The sequence below is a fragment of the Eriocheir sinensis genome, unplaced genomic scaffold, assembly GCF_024679095.1.
Source record: "Eriocheir sinensis breed Jianghai 21 unplaced genomic scaffold, ASM2467909v1 Scaffold689, whole genome shotgun sequence".
Lineage (NCBI taxonomy): Eukaryota > Metazoa > Arthropoda > Malacostraca > Decapoda > Varunidae > Eriocheir > Eriocheir sinensis.
In genome coordinates this window covers 170001-179123 of record NW_026112041.1, presented here as the reverse complement: position 1 = coordinate 179123, position 9123 = coordinate 170001, and positions in this window count along the sequence as shown.

The following is a 9123-nucleotide window of genomic DNA, read 5'->3' as shown; positions in this document are numbered from 1 at the left end:
GGCAGAAGCTTTTAAATAGCTCCCCAACGGTCGGGGGATCTTTAGCATAGAAAAATAATACTGCCATGTACTAATGTACTGAACATGTTTAAATAAAAAAAAAAAGAGAGAGAGAGAGAGAGAGAGAGAGAGAGAGAGAGAGAGAGAGAGAGAGAGAGAGAGAGAGAGAGAGAGAGAGAGAGAGAGAGAGAGAGAGAGAGAGAGAGAGAGAGAGAGAGAGAGAGAGAGAGAGAGAGAGAGAGAGAGAGAGAGAGAGAGAGAGAGAGAGAGAGAGAGAGAAGGTGTTTGTAAGTGAATTGGTTATTGGTAAGACTCAAGTTCTCACCTGTGCCTTATGGAGGAAGGGAAGGAGGAGGAGGAGGAGGGAGGAGGAGGAGTAGCGAAGGTGAAATATAGAAAGGGATAAACGAACAGACGGATAGAGGGGAGATGCATTGATGGAAAATAGAAGGGAAGTAAGTGTTGAGTAAAGATGGAAAAGGGAGGAAGGGAGATGAAAAGAAGGAGGTAAGGAAGGTAAAACATATAAAGTAGGAGAAAGGGAAGGAAAGACAAAGGAAGGGTGCAAATTGCGGAAAATAGAAAGGAAGGAAGTGTTGAGTGAAGATGGAAGAGGGCGGGAGGAAAGGGGAAAGAAGAAACAAAGAAGGAAGAGAAGAAACAAAGAGGATGAAGTGAGGAAGGAAAGAAGGAAGGAAAAAGAGGTAAGGGTGTGAATGAGGGAAGACATGAAGGTATAGAGAAAGGAAGAGAAGAAACAAAGAGAATGAAGAGAGGAAGGAAAGAAGGAAGGAAAAAGAGGTAAGGGTGTGAATGAGGGAAGACATGAAGGTATAGAGAAAGAGGTACTTAAAAAGAGGCAGAATGGAGGGAAAACGGAGGAAAAAGAAGGAATTATTAAAAGGAAAATAAACTGGGAGAGGGAAGTAGGGAATAGAAGATGTCAGAACGTGAATGAACATAAGAACATAAGAACGTAAGGAGTCTGCAAGAGGCCGGTCGGAAGGAAGATATGAAAGTAAAGAGAAGTTAAGAGCAAGGGAAGGTGGGAGAAGGAACCAAGAACTGCGGAAGGATGTGGAAGGATGAAAGAGACGGAAGGAATATAGATATGTGCATTTTGGGTACTTTAGTTGACGTTATCCATGAGACAGAATGGCATGTGCTGTGCAGTTACGATATCAGAGGTGAAAGTCGCTGCTCCCGAACCGTAGACTTAAAACATTATTTGGAGGGAAGATACAGTTCATACATTTGGAAGATTTGATACAGTATTTTGGAAGATTTGATATATTTTGGGAAGATTTGATACATTTGGAAGATTTGATACTTTTTTTTGGAAGATACAGTTGACACATTTGAAAGATATGATACATTTGATACATTTGGAAGATTTGATACGTATTTTTTTGGAAGATACACTTGATACATTTTGGAAGATACAGTTGATACATATTTTTTGATAGGTACGGTGTGAGTTGTAGTAATGTAGTTTCTTGGCACTCCCTTATGAAGTATGTTATGAGGATTTTATTTTATTCACGCACGTACACGAAGGGAGCCAGGCACATAACGCATATATGCCTCGCCTGGGGGTGGCACTGCACGGTGAGACGGTTCGGGAGAAGGCGACTCTCAAGGCACACAAGCCACGCAGAAAAAGTCATAATAACGTCACAGAGAAGAAGCGCCACGCATCAAGACCCTCCGCGCGGCCCTCCAGCATCCTGGAGCACACCAAGGACCTCTGGGTGTTCCGCGGCGCTGGCAACCACGGCCTGAGTCCCGGCCAGCCGCTGCCTCTCGGTCGTCTCAGCCGCGGCCACGTCAACGACTGGGCGGTGGTGGGAGCGGGCGTGGTGGCCTCTTCAGTGGGCGTGGCCTTGCTGGTGTGTGGGTCTCTCCTTGTCCGAGGGCGTAGCAAAGCCGGGCCCATGTGGGAGGCGTCCTCGTACTGGCGTGAGGGAGCGGACGGGGACGTGGTGATGGCGGTGGGCGGCAGCAGCGAGGAGGACGAGGGGACGCTCACGGAGTCCGAGGGGACCGTAGGCGTGGTGACGGAGACCCACCGCGGCCTCAACAACCGCCTCTACCTCCTGCTGCAGAGGGACACGGCCACCGGTATCACCCCAGACACGCTGCCAGACCCCGCTCACCCTCCACGGCTGACCCCACCACGTCCCCCGCCTGGCACTGACCCCCCGGCCGCCCCTCGCCGCCCCGTCCGTCCCACGCCCTTAAGGAGAGGAAGGGAGTCAGTTTCCTGCCTCGGCTCCTCCCTCGCCGCTAACTGGCATTAAGGATTCCGCTCGCCTCGACACGGGACTGTACTTTGGGAGCCCGCCGCGCCGACCCTCACCTGGACCTATTTCTCTCTCCCCTCTCCTTCCCCTCTCCTTCTCTCTCCCTGTCCGCCGCGGGGTGCCACACGGACGCAGCAACAAGGCAGCAGCATCACCGTGCGTGCGTGTGTGTGTGCGTGCGCCGGGACACCAGTGATTCATAGTATTAATGCGTTTATGTTTATGTTAGTCAGATGTCTTGGTGCCATTAATCGTTTTGGGGTCTCGAGGCTCAAAGTGATGAAGACGAAGCAGCTCGGGATGAAAGATAAAACCCAACCCTAAGCCTCCCACGCCTCTCATACAGTAAAAGGGACTCCATAAGCTCATCCAAGACGCTAAACATAATCCTTGTACAGAGCCTTGCCCATGTGTTAGAGGGAAGAAAGAGCAGAAAGAAATATAGAAAGAAAGATAAAACCCAACCCTAGGCCTCCCAAGCTTCTCATACAGTAAAAGGGACACCGTAAGCTCACGTAAGACTCCTGTAAAAGTAAAACAGTAAATATAAACCATTCCGAGAGTCTTGTCGATGTGTTAGCGGGAAGAAAGAGAAAAAAAGAAAGAAAGAAAAAACCCAATCCTACGCCTCCAACGATCCCCATGACACTAAATGAGACTCCGTAAGCTCATCCAAGAATCTAGTAAGCATAAGCCTTGCCGAGAGCCTTGCCCATGTTAGTCTCTGCCCCGCCCTCTCTCCCTGTCGATGGTCCGTCTCTCCGAGGTGTTGCCGGGTCAAGGCCGCGAGGGAATAAGACAGTGCGTGGCCGTTAGCGGTGTTAATGAAGAGTGACGGGAGGGAACTAGGGTGTGGGTGTGTGGGTGTGTGCCTACGTAGCTAGCTGGTCCTGTTAGGCCTGGTCGCTGATAGGGATGTGATGGAGTGGGGAAAAGAGCAAAGAGTGAGAAATTATGAGAGAATGAGAAAGGAAGAGTAAAGCATAAGAAAAATAAGAAGGAGTAAAGAGTAAAACAAAACTAAGAAAAGTGTAAGGAGTTAGACAAGTAAGAAAGAATTAGACCAAAAAGTATAGAGTGAGCGAGGAGGATTATGCCCCTGTGCCAATTTGTACGCAGTAAGGAATGTGTGTAAAACTAGGGTGAGGATTACTTGTGCCAATTTGTACGCGGTAAGGAAGGTATTAATAGGATGGTCAGTATTATGTGTGCCAATTTGTACGCGATGAGAAGGGTATAGGATCAGTATTACAAGTGCCAATTTGTACGCTAAGAATGGTGCAGAAAGAGGGTCAGCATAACTTGTACCAATATGTACGCAGTATATATATATAATGTATGTTTAACAAGGGTGAGGATAACGTGTGCCAATTTGTACGCGATAAGGAAGGTATAGGATCAGTATTATGTGTGCCAATTTGTACGCGGTAAGAAAAATGTTAAACGAGGATCAGTATTTTCTGTGCCAATTTGTACGCGATAAGGAAGGTATAGGATCAGTATTGTGTGCGCCAATTTGTACGCGATAAGGAAGGTATAGGATCAGTATTGTGTGCGCCAATTTGTACGCGGTAAGAAAAATGTTAAACGAGGATCAGTATTTTCTGTGCCAATTTGTACGCGATAAGGAAGGTATAGGATCAGTATTGTGTGCGCCAATTTGTACGCGATAAGGAAGGTATAGGATCAGTATTGTGTGCGCCAATTTGTACGCGATAGAAAGAAATCGAAAACGAGGGCGATGTCTACCCCGAACGAAACTCTCCAGCAGAACACAAGGAGGCAATTTACCTGTCAATCTACCTGCAGCGCTAAGTGTCAGGTGAAGCCAACAGGTGTGAGATGCTCGATATGAGATAGCCGCCGCCAAGCAGTTCTATGTACGGCAGGAGGAATAGAGGTGACACTCCTGAGGCTGCTGAGAAACTAAACCGACGAGACCTCTGCAAGCACGTGAGACAGAGCTAAGAGGAACGGTGAAACAAGTGGAAGGGAAGAAAGATAAGGGACGAGGAACAATGAAACAAATTAAGGCGAGGAATAGAGGTGACACTCCTAAGGCTGCAGGAAAACTTAACCGAAGAAATCTCCACAAGCACGTGAGACAGCCAAGAGGAACGGTGACACAAGTGGAAGGGAGGTTTCTGTAAGAGGAAAGATAAAAGACGAAGAACAATAAAACAAATTAAGGCGAGGTTTCTACAAGAGGACTGAAACCTAAACCCGAGGCCTCAGGAGAGATAAGATACGAGGAACAGTGAAAAAAATGCAAGTGAGGTTTCTATAAGAGAAAGAAAACCTAAAACCAAGGCCTCACGAAGCTAGGCAAACACCAAAACGAAGTGAGCTCTCTACAACAGGACTAAAAAACAGAAAGCCAAGGCCTCACGAATCTACGAGGAACAGCATAACGAAGTGAGCTCTCTACAACAGGACTAAAAACCAGAAAGCCAAGGCCTCACGAATCTACGAGGAACAGCATAACGAAGTGAGCTCTCTACAACAGGACTAAAAAACAAACACCAAGGGCTGACGAGGCTAGACAAACAGCATAACGAAGTGAGCTCTCTATAACAGGACTAAAAACAAACACCAAGGGCTGACGAGGCTAGACAAACAGCATAACGAAGTGAGCTCTCTATAACAGGACTAAAAACCAAACACCAAGGGCTTGCCAGGCTAGACAAACAGCATAACGAAGTGAGCTCTCTATGGAAGGACTAAAAGCAAGAAAACCAATTCCTCACGGAGCTACGAGGAACAGTGAAGCCGAAAGAAGTGAAGTTTTTACATACAAGGAGAAGAAAAACTAATACCGAGTCCTCTGAAAGTAAAGAAAAACAAGAGAAGCGATATGTCTTATGAGAAACGAAGTGTGCTGTTTATACGAGAGGAAGAAAAACTAGAAAAAAACTTCAACTCGAGGCCTCTGTAAGCTATAAACAAAAGAATCGCTATCTCTTCCTAGTAAAATATAGATTCTAAAGACAAAGGAAGTAAAGAGAAACAAAAGAAACAATGCGTATCTCTTCCTAGTAAGAGATAAACTATAAAGACCTTTGTACAGCCTAACCCATAGATAACTCTTTGTAGACAGAACAGGCAGTAACCAACCCGGATCTTTGTACTGTAAGATATCGTATTATACAGTATAGTAGGAACCTTTGTACAGCAGGTGATAACAGTAGGTAGGCAGACCTTTATAAGCGGCAGAGAGGAAATAAAGAGATGTTACAGAGGAATACATAAACGTTTGAAGTCTTTGTATAGAGGATAATGATGATTTTGAATGGAACAAAATAGGAAAAGCATTTAAGAAGCATATAAGAAGCATTTGTAGGGCAGTTTTAGGACAACAAACAGAAGGAAAATAAAAAGATGACCGGAATATATAAACGATAGAAGTCTTTGTATAGAGGATAATGATGGTTTTTAATGGAACCAAAGATAGGATAAGCGTATAGCAAATATGTGTAATGGAATATTTGAACGAAAAACAAAAGGAATTTTTTTTTTTAAACAAAGGAGGCAGCTCAAGGGCACTCAAAAAAACAATAAAAAAAGCCCGCTATCCGCTGCTCCTAAAGAGAATCAAAAGAGGTGGCCGAAAGAAAGGTCAATTTCGGGAGGAGAGGTGTCCCGATACCCTTCTTTTGAAAGAGTTCAAGTCGTAGGCAGGAGGAAATACAGATGAAGGAAGATTTTACCAGAGTTTACCAACGTGAGGGATGAAAGAGTGAAGATGCTGGTTTCTCTTGCATAAGGGGTTTGGACAATATAGGGATGAGCATGAGTAGAAAGTCGTGTGCAGCGGGGCCGCGGGAGGGGGGCAGGCATGGAGTTAGCAAGTTCAGAAGAGTAGTCAGCGTGGAAATATCGATAGAAAATAGAAAGAGAGGCAACATCGCGGCGGAATTTAAGAGGTAGAAGACTATCAGTAGGAGGAGGAGAGCTGATGAGACGAAGAGCCTTAGACTCCACTCTGTAAAGATGTAAGTGTAATATATAAACGATGGAAGTCTTTGTATAGAGGACATGACGATTTTTAATGGAACCAAATATAGGATAAGCGTTGAAGAAGCATTTGTAGGGGAACATTTAGACGAGAAACTAAAGGAAAATAAAAAAAAGAAAGGTGGAATATATAAACGATGGAAGGCATTGTATAGAGAATATGAAGATTTTATATGGAACAATATATAGGATAGGAATTTAAGAAGCATTTGTAAGGGAATATTTAGACGAGAAACTAAAGGAAAAAAAAATGAAAGGTGGAATATATAAACGATGGAAGTCTTTGTATAGAGAATATGAAAATTTTATATGGAACAAAATACAGAATAGGAATTTAAGAAGTATTTGTAGGGGAAATGTTAGGACGAGAAATAGAAGGAAAATAAGAAGATATGTGAAATATATAAACGATGGAAGGCTTTGTACAGAGAATATGCAGATTTTTAATGGAACAAAATATAGGATAAGGATATAGTAAGCATTTGTAAGGGAATTTTGTGTCGATAAACAAAAGGAAAATAAAAAGATGACTGGAATATATAAACGATGGAAGTTTTTGTATAGAGAATATGAAGATTTTATATGGAACAAAATACAGAATTGGAATTTAAGAAGTATTTGTCGGGGAAATGATAGGACGAGAAATAAAAGAAAAATAAAAAGATAAGTGAAATATATAAACGATGGAAGGCTTTGTACCGAGAATATGTAGATTTTTAATGGAACAAAATAAAGGATTGGAATTTAAGAAGTATTTTTAGGGGAGTGACGGGACGAACAGAAGGATAATATAAATGGATAAAACGAGAATGGAGGTATAATACAAACTCAGACAGAATGAAAACGTAAAGAATGCGATAAAAAATAGATAATACGACATTTTGAAGTAAACAAATATAGAAAGATAAAATATATAATAGAAAAAATCGATAAAAACGGGGGTAAATTTAGAGGTGATACATACACACACGAAAATAAAAGTATAACAAAAGCTCAAACGGAATGAAAACTTGAAGAACACGATAAGAAATAGATAATACGGTATAGAAAACTTATACCGACTAAAATAAGCAGTAAAAGCTAGGATAGGTAAACGGGAGGCCTTTGAAGGGAGGAAAAATAAAGAAACTGACGAAAATTTTTATCATTGGAGAAAAGAAGGAAAAAGAGGGTGAGGAGGCGTCTCTAAAAAGAAAAAAAACTAAGGGCCATATTCTGAAACATTTCGGGGCTCGCCCACCCTGCCACACCTGACAGGGGATTCATAGAGGTTGTTGTGGGTTCTTCCATGAGTAGTTTTAAGAGCCTATTGATAGTTTGACAAGGCTTCTGCACCATGAAAGTGAAAAAGCACTCCTGAGAACCCAATCTCCTCTACGGACTTTGGAAATCGTTGCTGTGGGGCCGATAGCGTCTGGGAATACGAGCCTAACGCCCCTTTCTCTCTTTTTCTTCTTCTCTCTCTTCTTATTCCTCACCTGGTCATCCTCATATCCTCTTCCCTCTCCGCGGACTCTTTGCAGCGCTGCTCAGCATATTTGCCGCTGATGAATAATGGAGATGAATGGATGCTTTCACACGCACTCACGACCACTAAAAGTAGCGCTACAAACAGATTTGCGTGGTTGGCTTCGCTGCCGGTAGCGACCACAAAAAGTAGCGCTGCTCGTCACGATACATGGCATTCAATGGGAGTTTTCACACGTAGCTGCAGCAGCGCCACTTTTTTAGCAGCGCGTCCGTGGCGCGATTGTAGCGCTGCTAACGCCCTACTCAATTTTAGTAGCGATGCTGAAAAGCGCCGTTAATTTGACACTCACCCCACAGCACTTTCTAGAAAGATAAGCTGCGCTTCACAGCAGCGCTGCTAAAACTGAGTCGCGCGTGAGTAGCGCTGCAGCAGCGCTCTAAGTGTCCCCGTGTATAAGGGCCAAAAAACGTCGCTATTTCCCTGACCTTTAAGACATAAGCTCGGAGTGACATGTGTATAAGAGCCTTGGAACCTCTTTGAACTGTATATAGATGACCTCGAACCCCCTTACTCGAGATGGTTGTTGTTGTTGTTAAAGCTGTTTACTATTTGTCATCTACCTTAATCTACCTTTATCTACTTCAATATAAGGCGATTCCTTTCTTGAGTGTTGCAGGAATAAAAGAAGGAAAGGAAAGGGAAGTGTTGTGGAGGGAATGTATGTGAGGAAGGGAAGTGTTGTGGAGGGAATGTATGTGTTGTATGGAGTCTTGAGTGTTGCAGGTAGGAAAATAAAGTAAGAAAGGGTTGCAGTGTGTTGTGCGTGTGTATATTTGAGTGTTGAGTGTTGCAGGAAGAAAGGAAGGTAAGAAATAGTTGAGGATGGAAGGAAAGAGTTAACGATGGAAGGAGGATGAAGGAAGAAAGGAAGGAAGAGAAAAAAGTTGCAGTGTGCTGTGTGTATGTGTGTGTGTGTGTGTGTCTGTGTGTGTGTCTGTGTGTGTGTGTGTGTGTGTGTGTGTGTGTGTGTGTGTGTGTGTGTGTGTGTGTGTGTGTGTTGTCTGAGTCATTTCTCGTGTAGGTGTTGCGTGTCATGATGAAAAAAGAGATCTTGCAATAGAGTATAAACGATGTAAGTCTTTGTATAGAGGATATGAGGATGACCAGGTGAGGAATAAGAAGAGAGAGAAGAAGAAAAAGAGAGAAGATGGTGACGAAAGATAAAGAATAAGAAGAGAGAAGAGAAAAGAAAAAGAGAAAAAGAAAGGAAAGTGAAGAATAAGAAAGACGTGAGGAATGTGGAATGATGAGAAATGATGAAGAATGAGTGTGTTA